The sequence below is a fragment of the Delphinapterus leucas genome, chromosome 5, assembly GCF_059928025.1.
Source record: "Delphinapterus leucas isolate spDelLeu-1000000601 "Yukka" chromosome 5, BTC_Dleu_Yukka2, whole genome shotgun sequence".
Taxonomy (NCBI): Eukaryota; Metazoa; Chordata; class Mammalia; order Artiodactyla; family Monodontidae; genus Delphinapterus; species Delphinapterus leucas.
In genome coordinates this window covers 125,057,512-125,075,699 of record NC_143133.1, presented here as the reverse complement: position 1 = coordinate 125,075,699, position 18,188 = coordinate 125,057,512, and positions in this window count along the sequence as shown.

Here is an 18,188-nt window from a genome sequence, read left to right as displayed (position 1 = left end):
AATGTGACTGTACCACTTAGCATCCTCACCAGCAATGCGTGAGGGTTCCAGTTTCTTCACATCCTTAACAACACTTGTTATTTTCTAATTTTATTAATATTAATATTATTATAGCAATCCTAGTGGCTGTGAGGTGATATCTGATTATGGTTTTGATTTACATTTTTCTAGTGACTAATGATGACCATCTTTTCATGTGCTTATTGGCCATTTGTACATACTTGAAGACATATCTATTCAAATTCTTTCACCATTTTTAATTGGGTTTTCTTTTTATTGTTAGGTTGTAAAAGTTCTTTGTGTATACTGAATACAAGTCGCTTATCAGATATAGGATTTGCACATATTTTCCACCAACTGTGGGTTGTCTGTTTACTATCTTGATGGTATCGTTTGTAGCACAAAAGTTTTTAATTTTCATGAAGTCCAGCTTATCTATTTTTTTTTTTTTTGGTAGCTGGGTAACTTTACCTAACCCAATGTTACTAAGATTTACTCTTAAGATTTCTTCTAATACTTTTATAGTTCAGCTCTTACATTTTAAACAGTGATTCATTTTGATTTAATTTTTGTGTATGTTGTGAAGTAGGGGCCCAATTTTACTCTTTTGCATGTGGATATACACTTGTTCCAACACCAATTGTACCCATTGAATGGTCACGCCATCTTTGTCAAAGTACAATTGACTATAAATGAGGATGCTTACTTCTGGACCCTCAGTTCTATTCTATTGATCTGTATGTCTGTTCTCATCCTAATCCCACAGTATGTTGATTATTGTACGTTTGTAATCAGAGTATGTAAGTCATTCAATTTTGTTCTTCTCAAGATCATTTTGACTACTCTGGGTTCCTTTAATTTCCATGTGAGTTTTAAAGTCAACCTGTCAAATTCTGCAAGACTGGCAGCTAGGATTTTTATAGAGATTATACTGAATCTGTAGATCAAATTGGGGAGTATTCCCATCTTAAAAGTATTAAATCTTCCAATCAATGAACATGAGATTTCTGTCAATTTATTTAGCTCTTCTTTAATTTCTTTCAACTATGTTTTGTAGTGTTCAGTGTACAAGTCTTACTCTTCTTTCATTGAATGTATTCATGAATATTTTATTCTTTTTGAAGCTATTATAAATGGGATTGTTTTATTATTTTACTTTGGATTGTTTGTTGATTAGATATGAAATATAATTGATTTTTGTATATTGATCTTATATCCTGCAACCTTGCTGAAGCAGATACAGTTTTTTATATGTACTGTATTTGCTGATTTTAAATCAAATATGGGATATTTAATAAAACTTTTACTCCTATGTTTTTTAAAAAGTTTAGACCTTATAATAGTTTCTTTAAGGAACAAAATATTTATTTCATATCTTCTGCTTCCATAACTATGAACAAATATTTTCAGTAAGATACTGTATGAAGCAAAATGGATACAAAAACATACCCCATATGATCCTTGCTCTCCATAAACTTATTATCTGTTAGAAAAGATGATATACACACATAACTGTTTTTATGCAACAGGCCCTATACTTAAGGCATACAAAAAAGTAAGCTATTTTGTTTTTAAGATACATCTACTTGCCCTTCTCTGCATAAAAAGAAACCTCTTATGTTTAGTTTGGCTTCATTTTAACTCAAATTTTTCATTAAATAAGTATCTTATTTTTATATTATTTTTACACATTATTTGATGTGTCTAATAATTTTACTTGCAAAACAGCAATATGACATCACAGTGATACATAAGTAGAGACATGGCACTAGCAATGTTAGCATGGTTATAAATAGAGGATTAACAATGGATATACTTTATCTTTCTTTTCACTATATTGATTTTTTAAGTAGGTTTTAAACTTTAACATATGAAACATAGTTCAATATAATATTATGATAGAAACTGCAAGACATTTAAGCTTAAAACCTTCAGTTGGCTTATTTTTTTAAATAATATCACTTATGGTTCATTGATATTTTAAGTGCTTACTAGCCATTTGTTATGAAAACTTTAAAATATAGTTAGTTTTAAAATATAGTAGTAATTTAAAAATATGTCTATATTGTAGTGATTGTTTATTACTGTTCTCTAAATTCAGGTATAAATTGAATGTCTTAGCCAAGAATAAATGTGATACTCATATTTTCATTACATGTATTAAAGTGAAGTCACTGCAACTTACCACCACTCCCATCCCCACCTGCACCCCCTTCACACAAGACTTGCCATTCCTCCAGTATCTGCTCATCTTTATAACTTTAGTCCCTGTAATAGCTTCTGACATGTGAGTGTTTCCTAAGTGTTTAAGTGAATGAAAAAACAAAGAAAGGGGACATCTACTGAAGTTTTAAGAAAAAAATGGATCACTGTGAAATTGAGGATTAAAAGAAGTTTCCAAAGAGAGTATTAGGCATATAGAGATTCATAAGACTTCCATGATCAGAAAAGAAAAGAGGGGGCCTTTGAATTGTGAAAGAGTCTATGGAAGTGAGATGGTGATTACATCTGAAGGAAAAGAGCAGATAAATGTGATTGGATTAGACACAGGTGTGGGCTCTATATGGCCCTCCAGCTCAATCTAGTCTCCCCACCACCTGTTTTGTTTTATAAAGTTTTATTGGAACATAGCCACACCCATTTCTTTATGTGTTATCTATGGCTGCTTCTGTGCTATAATGCATGGTTGGGACAGATACCATAGACTGTATGACCCACAAAGCCTAAAATGTTTATGATCTGACCCTTTACAGAAAAGTTTACCAGCCCTTGGATTAGAGCATCCATGAAAGGAAAGTATGGGAAATAACATTAGGGAGTTATTATGATGCTAGAACACAGAGCATTTAAATGTATAGCTAAAGAATTTGGACCCTATTCGAGGACTGATGTGTATCAGGTTGGTAGATCACCCTGGCAGCAGCACATGAGGTAGATTATAATGAGAGACAACACTCAGGAAGAACAGTCAGCCAACTGCTAAATGTGGGAGATGGTCTGGACATGAACTATGGTGGCAGAAACCAGGACGATGGGGTGATGGTGGTAGAGAGAATGGTAGAAAAGGGCAGATACATAGAGAAATAAATCCTCAAGGAGACTCACTGAGAATGGGAGGAAATGTATTGAAAGCGGGAAATGCCAATAACGATTCCAAGTTTTCAGTAGTAGGTAACTGGAAAAATAATGTTGCTCCTGCTAGAAAGTGAGAAAACCACAGACTATGCTGGCTTTGAAGAAATTCTTTTGACATTTTTAAAGCCATGTTATTTGCTGAGATGAGAAATCTTAATGTCTGGCAGGTAATCATAAACATGGCGCTGGAGCTCAAAGGCAATTGCCAAAGTACCCGTACTGATTTGAGAAGGAGTGGTTAAAACTGAGAATAGATGCGCTCTCTGGGGGAGAACTGGTGATGATAAGGTACAGCGTGGGGGAATAGGTATTAGCCTTAGGGAATGCTTACTCCTAATGGGTATGAGGAAGAAATAGCGACACAGCAAATGTAGCAAGAGTTTTATAGACAGAGCATAGCATCACCTTATCCAGAAAATTGTTCAAAGAGGAAGGATGCACTTAATTTAGTAATATTTTGTTTGAGGATGTAATGAATGTACAGAGCAGACTATAAGCAGCTCGTAGTCCACTGAAGAAAACAGAATTTTAAATAGAAAAAGAGAAGGATTCTGACAGGTATTGTAAAAACCTTATTATAAGTCATAGGAAAAGAGAAATAACTTTGCATTAAGAGGTTAACGATTGGTTCATAATGACTCGTTGGTGTCTTTAAGGGTGGTTTTTGTGAGCAGAAAAGACCATGTAGGAGTTGATTTGGTTTTAAAATAAATGTACAATTTATTAAGGTTACAAATTTAAAAATCTACTCTCTTATTAAGACTTTAACTTTTTAAGTCTTTAGTCAGTCAGCCTCTCTCTGCTCATTCTTCACCCCCTCCTTCTGTTTTAACAATTACTTTTTTTTGCGGTACGCGGGCCTGTCACTGTTGTGGCCTCTCCCGTTGCGGAGCACAGGCTCCGGACGCGCAGGCCCAGCGGCCATGGCTCACGGGCCCAGCCGCTCTGCGGCACGTGGGATCCTCCCGGACCGGGCCACGAACCCGTGTCCTCTGCATCGGCAGGCGGACTCTCAACCACTGCGCCACCAGGGAAGCCCAACAATTATTTTTAAATATTCGAAAAATATTTGGTGTCCCTTAAAAAGTTAATGAAACACCTTTGAATATTATAAACTGCAGTTGTAAGTTAAGTACATTTGTTCACCTTTTTAAAGTACTCTACTTCGGTTATATCATTAACAAAATATCCCAGTATTTGAGTATTCTAATAAATGTATAATTATATGACATCTTAAGTTTGTTTATAATCTCCAATACTATATAACAACTTAATAAAATTTCCACTTTAACATCTAAATTATTCAATTATGTATTACCTCAATTAGGCACGTTATAAGTATACAAATATTGAACTTTACTAGTTCATACATCTAACATTAATAATATTAATATATGATTTTATTCTCTTAAAAATTTTTGTTATTAATTTGATCTCTCTCTAGATTTGAAAAAATCTTATCCATTAAAGTAATAATAAGGTAATTCTAACCAATTTGGGGAATACTGAGCCAAGATAGTAACAGGCTTTTGTTTAGGATTGTATTAAATATACTGAGGTCTAGAAATGATCTTTAACATAACTTTATAAACTGGAAGAACTCATGTGTATAGGTCCCCAATCTAATTATATTGTTTGTAAACCTCCCACACTTTTATAGGACTTGATTGGATTTTAGATAATTTTTTGACACCTAAGATATATAAATATTTTTTTCCATTTAACTTTAAAGACCTTTGAACTTGATGGAATCCTTTATTTTTTCATATCTTCTAAGTCCACATAATTACTCTTATTAATACTTATTATGTATTAAGTTAATTCTGAATATACCTCATTGAAACTGTATATTCAGAAAATGTAGAGTCACACTAGAGTCACACTAGATCCAGGGCTCTGTGAGACTTTCTGGGTCAGGACCTTCATATGAGTAAGGCAAGAGTGGAAGATATGACAGAAAAATTAGCTCACATTTTGAAAGGACATTGTATACCAAAGTGCGGAGTTTGGATTTTATCTCATGTGACAGGTTTTGGGGTGTGTGCGTGTGTGTGTGTGTGTGTGTGTGTGTGTGTGTGTGTATGGTTGCTAAGATATATATATTTTGTAAAACATATATTTCAAATACAGTTGACCCTTGAACAATGAGGGTTTGAACTGTGCTGGTCCTCTTAACACGCAGATATTTTTCAGTAGTAAATACTGCAGTACTACATGGTCTAAAGTTGGTTGAATCGGAGGATGTGAAGGAACCACAGATATGGGGCTACCTATAAATTATATTCGGATTAACCCCTGAGTTTTCAAGGGTCGACTGTATACACATCAGAAATAGTTCCTCACATATGAGTCCAATCTCTGTTACTTTCTGTCTTAAAGAATTCTGTTGAATTATGAAACTGATAGGCTGTAAAATAGTGAACTTAACATTAAATAAATTTCCCAAGGAAAATTTCTCTATCTCTTCTTTAAGAGTCTGTATTCTCTTGGTTAAATATACCCCAGTGGTTATAGCCACTGAGGTCTGATGTGGCCAAAAAAAGTCCCTTTCTGATCAATGGTACTTTATTTATACAAAATGATACTTTTTCTCTGGAAACAGACACTGTTTGTATATAATTGGAACTCTCAAGACTTGCCCCAAGTCTCTGCTCAAAATGAGTTACCAATGTCTAACATATCATAATCACCCAGAATTTTATGAAAATTACAAAGCCCTGAACATACAATCAAGATTTCTGAGAATGAAGCCTAGGGGTATATATTTTAATAATGTTAAATTTCTCTAAACTTTGAGACCTATCAGCTTGGGAGATGTGTAAGGGTAGTTAATTCTCGTGGCCTCTGGGAATTGACATAGGGACCCTAGGAGGTCAGTTCATGCTCTGTGATGGTTCACTGTGTGCATTGGGAAGAATTTATATACTACATCTGACTTTCCTGCCTATTGCCTACTTTTTCAAAGTAAGTAAAGCCCCACAAGTAGCTAAATAAGCAGCTTCAGACAATTTAGAAAACACTGAACTGGGAGTTTAGTTACCACTCATCCTTACTGTGCTTTCAGAGGACAGATGAACTCCAGTGGGTTCACAGAATTCATGATCATTTCAGAATTTAATCTCAGGTCATACTTTATACACTGGAAGCACCTAACTCAATCTCTATAATATTTCATGTCATAGAAGTATATTAATGGGTACACTCTGTAGTTTCAAGCATTAAACATTTTATAGTTAGGTTTCACTGTTCATTACTTTTGCACCAGCAGTCATTTTTTTCGTATCTAGTATGATTTTCCATTCCTTAGAGGATGTCAAATTGTCTACTTTTTCATACTTTCTTCCTGGCAGCTTCTTATCTCCTTTTATTAGTGTTGAAGTCTTCAATTTGTTGCCCTAATGTACCCATATAACAATAGCTTGATTCATTTGTATCAAAGGGAGGACGTGAAAACACAGTAATGCTTCTTGCCTATTTTTACTTTCTATTTCTTTAAGTGCAAATTGAAAATATTAGAAGACATAGGGTTAACCACTCAAGTTTTTCATCATAGTCTAAAAGAAATGAATGCAATAGAAGGGCTATATTTTTCAATTGCCTCACCACATTTTTTTAAAGGTGGGGCAAGATCTTAGTGCATATGTATATCTGTTTATTTTTTTGCAGAATTACAACAAATTTTATACACATAATTATATAGTTATATTATCTTGAAGAAATAGTGTAATTGTATTTTTTCTGAAATCTATGAATAAAAATACAGTTAGAATATTAGAATATAAAGAACATATTTTGTTACTCTTTGGTACAGTTTTGCATTTTTAAGAGGTCTTGTTCCTTAAAACTGAAGGTATATCAGTCATTATGTCTATAACACCTGGCCCACATAGTAGATGCTCAGTAAATATTGGGTGAATGAGGGAGGAAGGGAATGGGTACGTGATTAAATGAATCGATGTCATACACATTATTTCTTCTAACTTAACTGCATAACAGAAAAGAGAATGACTTAGCATTGTTTGAGTTTTCTTAAACCACAGAAACTTTTCAATTTCTTAGTATGTCATCTGACTTCATATACTATACCAGCAATCACAGGCACACTTGTATAATTAAAAACACTCTATAAAAATTGTATATCCAATATGTAATACCTACTTCCCGAGAAAGCAAATTGTATTACAAATATTGCCCAAGTAAATTTATGTGGTTGAACCATGGTATTTTTATGTTACTGAATGAGTCTGAGCACTTCAAATGCCTTAAAAGATCCTCTCAGTCATAGGATATTAGAATTCTTCATGGCTGAGAAATCCTGTCTGTCCTGATACTTCTCCTTTGGCCAAACGTGTCTAGATGTTGCTTATTATTGTACATTTTTATATAAGAAAGATAGTTAATCTTCTATATGTAAACTTCTATCATGTAAAGAAGAAAAATAAAACATATAAGACAAGAAATATCAGGAACTGTACGTCTCAGGTCAACACAAATTTGCCTTTTTAGTTGACATTGCAAAATTCCAATGATATTTAAAACATGAATGATTTTATATACATATATTTTTTTCTGTATTTACTATTTTTATAAAATATTTTGTGGAAGGGAAGGAAATTAAGTATAAGCTCCTATATGCTTAAGACCAAATATGTAAGTTAATGGGAAAATAAAGGCTTTGAAATTTTGTTTAAGTTTAGCAAAATCATTATACTGCAAATGCTAAAATATAAATTAAATTCATACTTTTTAAACAAGCATTTGGAGTGCTATGAAAGTCAAGAGATGATTGTGACAGTATAATTCTTCCTACTGCTGTAGGAATAAGATTGCAGAATTGGTAATCAAGGCAATTTATGTTGTTCTAAAATAAAATTCTGCACACTGAATCGGATCTACAAAGACTAAACTTTTTTTTCTAAATCCAGGAAAAATGATTTTAAGTCTATCTAAATTATTTTGTGTTAAGACTTTAACAGTCTTTGGATGTCAGTAAACTGTGTAGTTTCTTTGGAGTGAAACTGTAATTTATGCCTAGATGTATCTAAACTTCAAATAACAATATATGTCAGAAGAAAAACCTTTTTTTCCGTGCCTATTGTGAATATGCCCTTGAATTTACATAAAATACTGCAATAAATTGTGACTGATGTGAAAAACAAAACAGAACTATTATATAAGCGAAAGGCTTATAAAAATAGACTATAAAATAGATTCTGAGCACCATACAAGTTGAAGCCATCTCTTGTAAGTCAGGGTTACTGGAATGTTGGCTTGATGATAATGAATGAGTTGCAGCACCCAGTGTAGTCTATTAGGAGGATGGATGAACCAAAAATCTTCAAATACGCCAGTGAAATCTATACTACTAGGGACTATCTCCCAGAAGTACCTGCGACCTAATTTTTTTTCCCATGTCCAAACTTGGTACTATTTTCAAATTTGTCTGCCTCCTTTTTGTAGCCTAAATCTACTTTCCAGTTTTTGAGAACTACATGCTCTCCTTTAGTTCATACACCTTGTCTGTGCTTGTGCCATTAACTTCACCTGGTAGTTTCCTTAAAACTCCTTCCCCCAGCCTCAACCTCCAATACACACACCTTACAAAAATCTATCATTCAAGACCTATCTCAAAGACCATCTCCTTGGAACTCTTCTGATCACTTCAGTCAGGAAACACTTTCCTATTTTTTTTTCTGTTTCTGTTTGTTTTGTTTTGTCTTAACAAAGGACTTTGTACATTGGTTGTGGAATTTATCTTAATCTAACCAGTGTTATATACAGTGTTTAGATGAGTCCCTCCCACAAGATTATGCTTTGCTTTCTGAAACAAATTATATTCCAAATTATAATTCCTTTGCGTAAAGTTGATCATTCCTCTGAAATTAATAGAGAACTAAATTCTATGAAGTAAAAGTTGATATAATAGAAAATCAACATTTCCCTAAGACTTAACTCTAGGAGAAGTTTCTTTACTCTTAAGGTGAGCAAAATAGTGATAGGATTATTGTGAGGCTAAAATAAGAAAAAATAAAATAGAATACCCAGCACTAGATAGTTGGCAAAAAACATTAGGTCTTTTCTCTATATATTATATATAATCTAAGTGAGAGAAGAATTAAAAGAAGTGAACTGGTATTGTAGTTTAGACACCCAAGTAATCAATCACCTTATTGAAAAAAAAATCACCATGAAATTGAATAAGGCTTACAAAGATGCTGGGAAATATATGTTGTTTTTTCCTGCATCATTACTGTTCTGTTTATGAGAGAAAAGACTCTGGAATAGAGTGTAGGAAGGAGGAAGTATCGGACTTTACCTGAATTACCTGTTTATTCAGAGATGAACTGCAATTGTCACCAGGGTGACAGTGAGAGAAGAACCGGGTGCTTCACTTCAAGCAGGCAGGAAACTGCAGAGAAGGAAGTCTTTACAGTGCTGTCCTAAGGCAAGGCAGGTGGAACCTCAAAAACTGGTTTCAAACACCACTCAGTAACTTCCAGTTGCTTCATAGCCTCTGAAAGGAGAGAATATGCCTTCAGAGCATTTCTCATGGCAAAGAGGAATTCAGAATAGTTACAATGAATTAAGAAGAAATTGAGTTTAACTTAACTGAAAGACATTTACTTCTTTTTATTTTGCTTCAAATGGCATTTAAAAATATTTCACTACCATATAAATACGTGATATCAGCATATTACCTAACTGGATGTGTCAATATATTTTTGTTGTATTAAAAGAGGCAAAATTCATTTAATGAAATGAATATATTCACTGTAGTCCATGATAATTGGTCTGCTATTGTATGGCCAATTCTGGAAGCAAAACCCAGTTGAAATTTCTTCATTACACTAGTTTCATCAATAGCAGTCTGTCAGGATTACAGGCATAAAATCTCATGTGTTTTCAGTGAACGGTTGAAGGTCTGAATGGATGAATTAGAGGACACATCCTCCCCTCCTATCTCAACTTTACCATCTCTAATAGTTGCACTTAAATGACATGACTAAAGTTATTTAACCCTGATAAAGTGTCTCTACATAATAAAATTTACCCAAATGTATTTTTAACATATGTCTTGTGCCAAGAAATGTATTTTTCATATAGATTTGGTACTTTTTCCCATCATATTTTATTGACAATATCCTCAAATGATGTTACACTTTTCATTGAATGCTTCTCATATTGCAGACAGGGATTCAGGCATCATGAATGTACTCAATGGCTTAATTTTAACATTGTTTCCAGTACAGTATTGCTGAGATGATGCAGCAATTGTGTTGATATGAACATCAGAAAATTTCAAAACAATAAAAATGTAGTCAAAATTATTGTTAGACTCAGGGATCTACTGTGTACTTGAGCCCCCTTTAAATGGTGTACTTCTCTTCATACCAAGTATCAGCTGCAGAGGGCCCAAGACTTTAGAACTTGTGCTAAATGCATGCATTGCCTGGGGGATTCCCAGTGCTGTTGGCGATAGACAGGTGGTATCCTGCCCCTTGTGCAGCACCAACATTGCCCTTAGATGGCCACCATCTTGCAGGAGAAATGGAGTCTAACTGCCTCAGGTGCACCATCTGTCCAAAGGGAGTTGGTTACCACATAATTCTGAGCTTCCTTATCTACATCATGTTTTTATTACATACATTAAAAATGAGACTGTCCTTTCACATATTCTGTTAGAATTGAACTGTGTCAAAGTAAACATCTGTGTTTATAGTAAAAATTTTTGTGTCAAAGTAAAAGTTTGTGTTGATAGTAAAAATTTTGACTTATTCTTGTGAAGGTTTAAAGATGTCTTTTCACATGAGGTTCCCAAATTTATTTGTTCTCTTGAATTTCTCCTAGTAATTATGTTTCCTATGCTTAATTTTTATTTTTTTCCCATGCTGTGTGAATAACAGACTTGTTAAAATGAGAAGTAGTTTTGCTTTCTTAAAATATTACGTTGATTTTCTATAACTTGACTGAATCATTCTTAGTGATCTAAGTTCTTTCCTATAATTTTCTTTCAAGACAGATATAGTATTTGTTTGATTAAGTGTGAAACAACATACATTCTTTTGCCAAAAAGGCTGTAATATAACAAGAAACCTTTTAGGAAGTTAAGTAAATCTATTTTTTAAATGATACATTCATTGTATGTATATGTCAGTTATAAATGATCATTTATGATCCTCTAAAGTTTTGTACAAAACTGTGGTAAATTTTGTGCAAAGAAAAGAAGCTCCATAGGTAGATGATTAACTATTAGTCATTTTGTTTGAATGAGAGCATAATGAACCTTTTTGGCTTCTATTATCATGCTGACACAATCAAATAAGCTTATAGAAGAAAAATGTTAGCTGAAAGAAAGAAAATAGGGGTAATTGTTCCACCTGTACTTTTTTTTTAAGTGACTGGATTCAATGCAATTTCAAAAAATCTGGTAACTTATACATCCATTGTTCTATAAAGTAACTTACTGGAATACTTTGAAACATATGGCAAAACCAGAGATTGTTAGGTTTCCACAGAGAGAATTCTTTAAGGGATACTACTGGTCACCTAATTTTACCCACTCTTTAATAGTCAGTTTGGCTTCCTGAAGTTCAGGTATCCACACATGTTGTGCACATATATTTTAGAGATTCTTTATTTTGAGCACTTAAAAATACAAGAATTGGATTTGTTTCTATAACATCTACATATACATATATTTAGTTTCTTTTAGGTAAAGATATTCAACTAATATAACATGCGTTATGATATCAATTTAAAATTCCCCCTTGTCAAGGAAGAGTAGTCACCCTTGGTCTGTGTTGCTAAGACCTATTTCTTCTGTATTCCACACAAGGCAGTGTTGGAGTGTCTGCTTTTTTCAGGGCCCTTATTGTTATTTGTGTATATGTATGCATAACCTACATTGATCCTAAAACATTCAATATGGCTTTAAAATATTGCCATGTTAAAACAACTAAACATAAGTGAGAAAATTAGAGTAAAGAGCCAATAAGGTAATAAAAATATGTGAAACTAGGAGTAAAGTTTAACACCACTCTTTCTAGAGGCCCAGATAACAAGTCTAGATCAGTTATGCAGTTTTCAGCATATGTTAAAGTGCTTAGGGACACAGTTATTCTTGGCACTGAGAGAAATGTGTTCCTTTTTATCTTCATAAAAGAAATATTGTGTAAGGCATTGACTCAAAGGTTTAAAAGCTAACAAAACTGCCCAATAGTTCATAAAAATGGCAATAGCTTTGTAATTTGTTAACAATAAATTTCATGTTAAAGTTTCTCAAAGTTGCTTATGGTCTGATACTAAAGTCTGGTTTTGCAGGAGCAATTCTATGGCATGTGACTGCTTGTGAGTTTGTGTTTGTGAGTGTGAGTGTGTGATAAGGAGAGATGGAATAGGGGAGAGGTATCCTCAAGGCAAAGAGACATTACAAACCTAGTCCAGTAACAAAGATTTCTGTGGTGTAATTAGAAAAATAGTAACTATCGTATCTAGAGAACATGAAAAATCTTAGTCGTCACTTAACACATATGTTCATATTTAATCTTTACTGACAGGCATCAACGTCAACTGATTTATTTTTTTTTCTTTTTGTATTGTTGACTTTGCTCTTATATTTCTTTAACACTTTATTAACAGTCATCTATGCATGCATTTTGGGGAACTATAATATTTTAATTTTATTTTATATCGGAGTATAGTTGATTTACATGTTGTGTTAGTTTCAGGTGTACAGCAAAGTGATTCAGTTATACATATATCTATTCTTTTTCAGATTCTTTTCCCATACAGGTTATTACAGAGTACTGAGTAGAGTTCTCTGTACTATACAGTAGGTCCGTGTTGATTATCTATTTTATATATAGCAGTTTGTATATTTCATTCCCAAACTCCCAATCTATCCCTCTCCCCCCTACCCTTCCCCCCGGTAAATATAAGTTCATTCTCTAAGTCTGTGAGTGTGTTTCTGTTTTGTAAATAAGTTTATATGTATATTTTTTTTATATTCTGCATATAAGCGATATCATATGATATTTGTCTTTCTCTGTCTGACTTACTTCACTTAGTATGATAATCTCTAGGTCTATCCATGTTGCTGCAAATGGCATTATTTCATTCTTTTTATGGCTGAATAATATCCCATTGTTTATATATACCACATCTTCTTTATCCATTAATCTACTGATGGACATTTAGGTTGCTTCCATGTCTTCGCTATTGTAAATAGTGCTGCAGTGAACGTTGGGGGGCATGTATCTTTTTGAAGTCTTGTTTTCTCCAGATATATGCCAAGGAGTGAGATTGCTGGATCATATGGTAGCTCTATTTTTAGTTTTTTAAGGAACCTCCATACTATTCTCTATAGTGGCTGTACAAATTTACATTCCCACCAACAGAGTAGGAGGGTTCCCTTTTCTCTACACTTTCTCCAGCATTTATTGTTTGTAGACTTTTGATGATGGCCACTCTAACCGGTGTGAAGTGATACCTCATTGTAGTTTTGATTTGCATTTCTCTAATAATTAGTGATGTTGAACATTTTTTCATGTGCTTTTGGCCATCTTCTTTGGAGAAATGTCTATTTAGATCTTCTGCCCATTTTTTCATTGGGTTTTTTTCTTTTTTGATACTGAGCTGCATGAGCTGTTTGTATATTTGGAGATTAATCCCTTGTCGGTCACATTGTTACCAAATATTTTCTCCCGTTCTGTGGGTTGTATTTTCGTTTATGGTTTCCTTTTATGCAACCATTTTTCTATTCTTTATCCTCCCCCTCTCTTTCACACAGACATACAAATTTACATAAATAAGACCAAAAATTACTTGTTTTTATTGTGGATATTTTTGTCCTTTTTTCTCCTTCCATCCCATCAACATCCTGCCCCTCATTCTTGCCTTTTCATTTAACATATTAATAGCCTAGTGTTATTCATTCCATATTTTTCTCTATACTCATATAACCACGTACATATACCACATATACACACGTACTTTCATGTATATGCAAACACACACCTATACATACCTAAATATACATATGTACAACATTTTGGTCATTATTTATCTTATCCAAAATGGTATCTTACTATATACACATTTTCAATATCTTGCTTTTCTCACTCAGAATTTCCTCATGGAAATCTCTTTACCACTCTAAGTCATCAGGCATAGGTCTAATTCAGTCTTTGAAATGACTGTATAATAAAGTCATGGAAGGAATTTTTCACATTGTGTTCACTCACTCCCCTATCAGTAGGCCATGACCTTATTTACAATTCTTGGTTACTTTAAAAATGCTGCAGTAAATATCATTTACCTTTAATACTGGAATAAGTTAAAATAGATTCCCCAACATGAAATTGCTCAGCCAAAGATATGCATAATTTTAATTTTAGTAGATATTGATAATCACATGCCTAAAGGCTGTAACACTCCACATTTCCACTAAAAATGTATAATATTACCTTTTATTCCTCCAGCAGAAATTTCTAATTCCTGATAAGACACTACTGTGATTTTTATTCAAATTACATTAAATATATATATATAAATTTTAAGAGCTATTAATTGATTTTACTAAAGATTTACTAAATATGCTATACAAGCTACTGACTCTGACTCTCTGGATTAGTGGCAATTTGATGAATATTAGATGGTAGAAATAATATAAATAGAAATTTAGTTAAAAGCAAATATCCCAAACGACATTTGCACTTTTTTCCAACTCCTTCAGTTAATTACGGAACATTATAGGTAGCTCCCAGCTTTGAATGCATCTTTAAGTGTTGTTTCTTACTCCTAATTTTTGGTGAGATTATTTTCTATTCCTTTATAATTGACCCTTAGTTTATTTCTTAGTTTAGCTCTTTATATTTGTAAGAAGTTGGAATAATGTATCTCATAATTGGTGGTTAGTATATACTTATTTGATAAAGAGTGTTTTCCCATTAAGTTGTAAGGTCCACTGAGGCAAGGATTATGTAAAATTTTCTTGTCATTTTTTTCCTCCAGATCATAGTGGAGTGCCTACAGTAGAAAATGTTCTATAAGTAAATGTTGAATTTATGAATGAATTAAATGTTTGACATTAGAATTGTAACAAAACTTTAAAATTCCCTTTTGCACAGATATAAAGCTGCCATACTTCCTGTATGATAATACTAAGCCAGTGTTTTTCAAATGTTTTGGGCCATAATTACATTAAGAAATACACTTCACACACAACTGAGAATACATATATGTATTTGTTCCACAAAATATTGAATAATATTTATCTATACTGTGTGCATTGAGTTCTAATGTTATTTATTTATTCTATTTTACATGATTATATTTCAGTTTTTATGCAAAGCAAGAAAATTAAACTAATTTCATGATCTACTAAAGGGATAAAATAGTTTGAAAAACACTTCCTTGAATATTATCTTTTTCACAACTAAGAAAGGTAATATTAGTAATAATATAATAATACTAGCACTCACATATGTCAGATACTGTTTCAGATGCTTTATATGCGTTGACTTACTTAATCCTTATGACAAAGTATGGAGTTGTTACAGGGGTACAGGGCAGTACTGAGAGATAAAGAAATTTGCCCAAGGCACAGCAAGCAGCAGAGGTGGGATTGGAGCTAGATAATGTCGTTCTAGCCTCAGTGCCCCTAACCACACTAGTCTGCTGCCTCTTCATTAACAAAATTCCCAATTTCATTCTACTGGCTACAATGACCTGGAGGGCAGGGTGTGGATAGTTTATGAAGGTGGGAAATGGATGTGATCCAAAGAAACCAAAGTTCTGATGCAACTGATTGTTACTAATTCTCATTTCTAGCTATGGTTTTGAATACCAAGTATTCATACTTGGAACATTCCAAGTTAAAAGTTGGCCAAGCATTAGTAGTCATTTCTGCTCTGCCTAGCCATGATTCCAGGCTTGCCTGATGCACTCTAGTGCCCTGGAGAGATCAGTGATGTTTAACTAGAACAAGTAGCAGCTCCAGGCCTTAGAAGGCATCAGGAATCTGTCACATTTGGTATTTCTGGTATCACGATTGCTGTGATATTTGATAGTGTCTTCAAAATAAGCATATGCTCACATGTGTATAATGCTATAGTATTGATGAAGGTGGATTATGTGGTCATTTTAAGGAAATTCAACCAAGATGAGTAGTCAGTAAAACTGACCTTACAGTCATTTCTGCTCATGGTAACATTTTCAAATCATACGCCGATTATGCTTTTACAGTTCTGTATACTCTGAACACAAACTAAGATACTTCATTTACATCTTACCATAGAAGAATTCAAGAGTATACAAGTCACTTTTTAATTACTTTGTACATATACAGCTGAAAGCTCTAAGGTACTGAATTGTTTCATCTTTCTTGTTTCCCATTTTATCTCATGTCAGAAAGCATCAGGCCAGTGGTTAAAGAGCACGGGCTTGAAGGTCAAGGGGCCATGGTCATAATTTTGGGTCTGCCATGTAATAAGCAAGTTAGTTTGGGCAAGTTGTTTAACATGACACTCTGTAATCTATAAACTGAGGAAAACAGTAGGACTTTGTGGTAGGTTTTTCTTAAGATTAAGTGGTCCTCACAGTGTTTGGTATACCATGAACACTGAATTAAATATTAATCATATTATAATTTCCAAAAACTAGACTCAGAAGATAACAAACAGCAAACATATAATTTCGTGGTAACTAAGGTAAACTTCTGGTAGGCTTTTCAACACTAATAATAATTTGAATTTTTAGATGATTTAGAGATGTTAAGACTGAAAAGCACATAAAATATTGAATGTAAACTATTATTTGCTCCTCTCTTTTCAAAGAATATGTTCATTTTATTAATGTGACAGATCCATGGAATTTGTCCATTCTCTCCTTTATCAAGACGGGCTTTGTAAATTTTCATTCTCATTCATAGGATGGAGTACCATCTGACATGATCATGACAGGGCCTTTCACAAGATGGCCCTCATAAATTTCTTTGCTTTAGTAATTAACATACTAATTTTATCTAATTTTAATTTACTATTAACATAGTAATTTTAGAGGAAAATAAGAATGAAACCTATTTCACAACTTATATAGTTTTCTTGCTGTAGTGGATATTTCTAGAGGAATAGCTATGGTCCTTCTCCCCTTATCTTTGAGACAAAAGTGTAAGGAGCAGAAGCATGGCCTTTTCCACAGCGCATACCCCTGCATCTTGCACCCTATCCATGCTCTGTAAATATGATTTCACTCACCAGGCACTGACTGAGGATGTGCTATATACTTAGTGTGGTGCTTGACACCGAAGACAAGTCAAAAGCTGGGGGAAAAATTAAGGGTAAGTTAATGGAAGAAGATATGGGCTATGAACAGACCTAGGAAGTAATGAGTCACAGAAGGTAAACCATTACTCCTGTTATTGCTGAAAAGAACAACTATTCTTTCAGGCCCTTTCCTTTCCCGTGTAGTCATCTGAAGTCACAACAAAGTTGGGGTTAATTTTTGAACTCAGATATATTTGTGCCAGCAACTAGCAAGTTTTGAAATCCAAGCAGAAAATGCCACAGTCACTTTAGCCTTACCACCAAATTTGAACTTAGTTGGATATCTAAAGACTTAAGTTACAAATTTTTAAAATGATGGTCTTTATGTTAAAATATTTTTGTCCTCTCTGAGATTCAAAACTGCCACATTGTTGAGAAAGAGACCATTATTGAAACATGAAGTTTCTCTTGCAAGTTCACAAGTGCCTTCCCTGCTTCCTTTTCCTTCTACAAATAGGTCTCCTGAGCTACAATGAAAGGCATATACTTCTCTCTTAGAACTGTATATATACAGTGAGCCCCAGTAAAAGCAGATGGTGGGTGTGATCATTTTTAACAGCCCTGGAAGTGTCCATATGCTATTCAATAATGGGACATCTGCATGGCCCTTTAGCTCTGGAGTGTAGTTTAAACATAAGCAATTTTTAAGCAACAAGGTGTCACACTATTCATCCATGCGAGGTAAATCAGGGCTTCTGCACTCCTGAGTATACTCAGTGAAAACCCTTC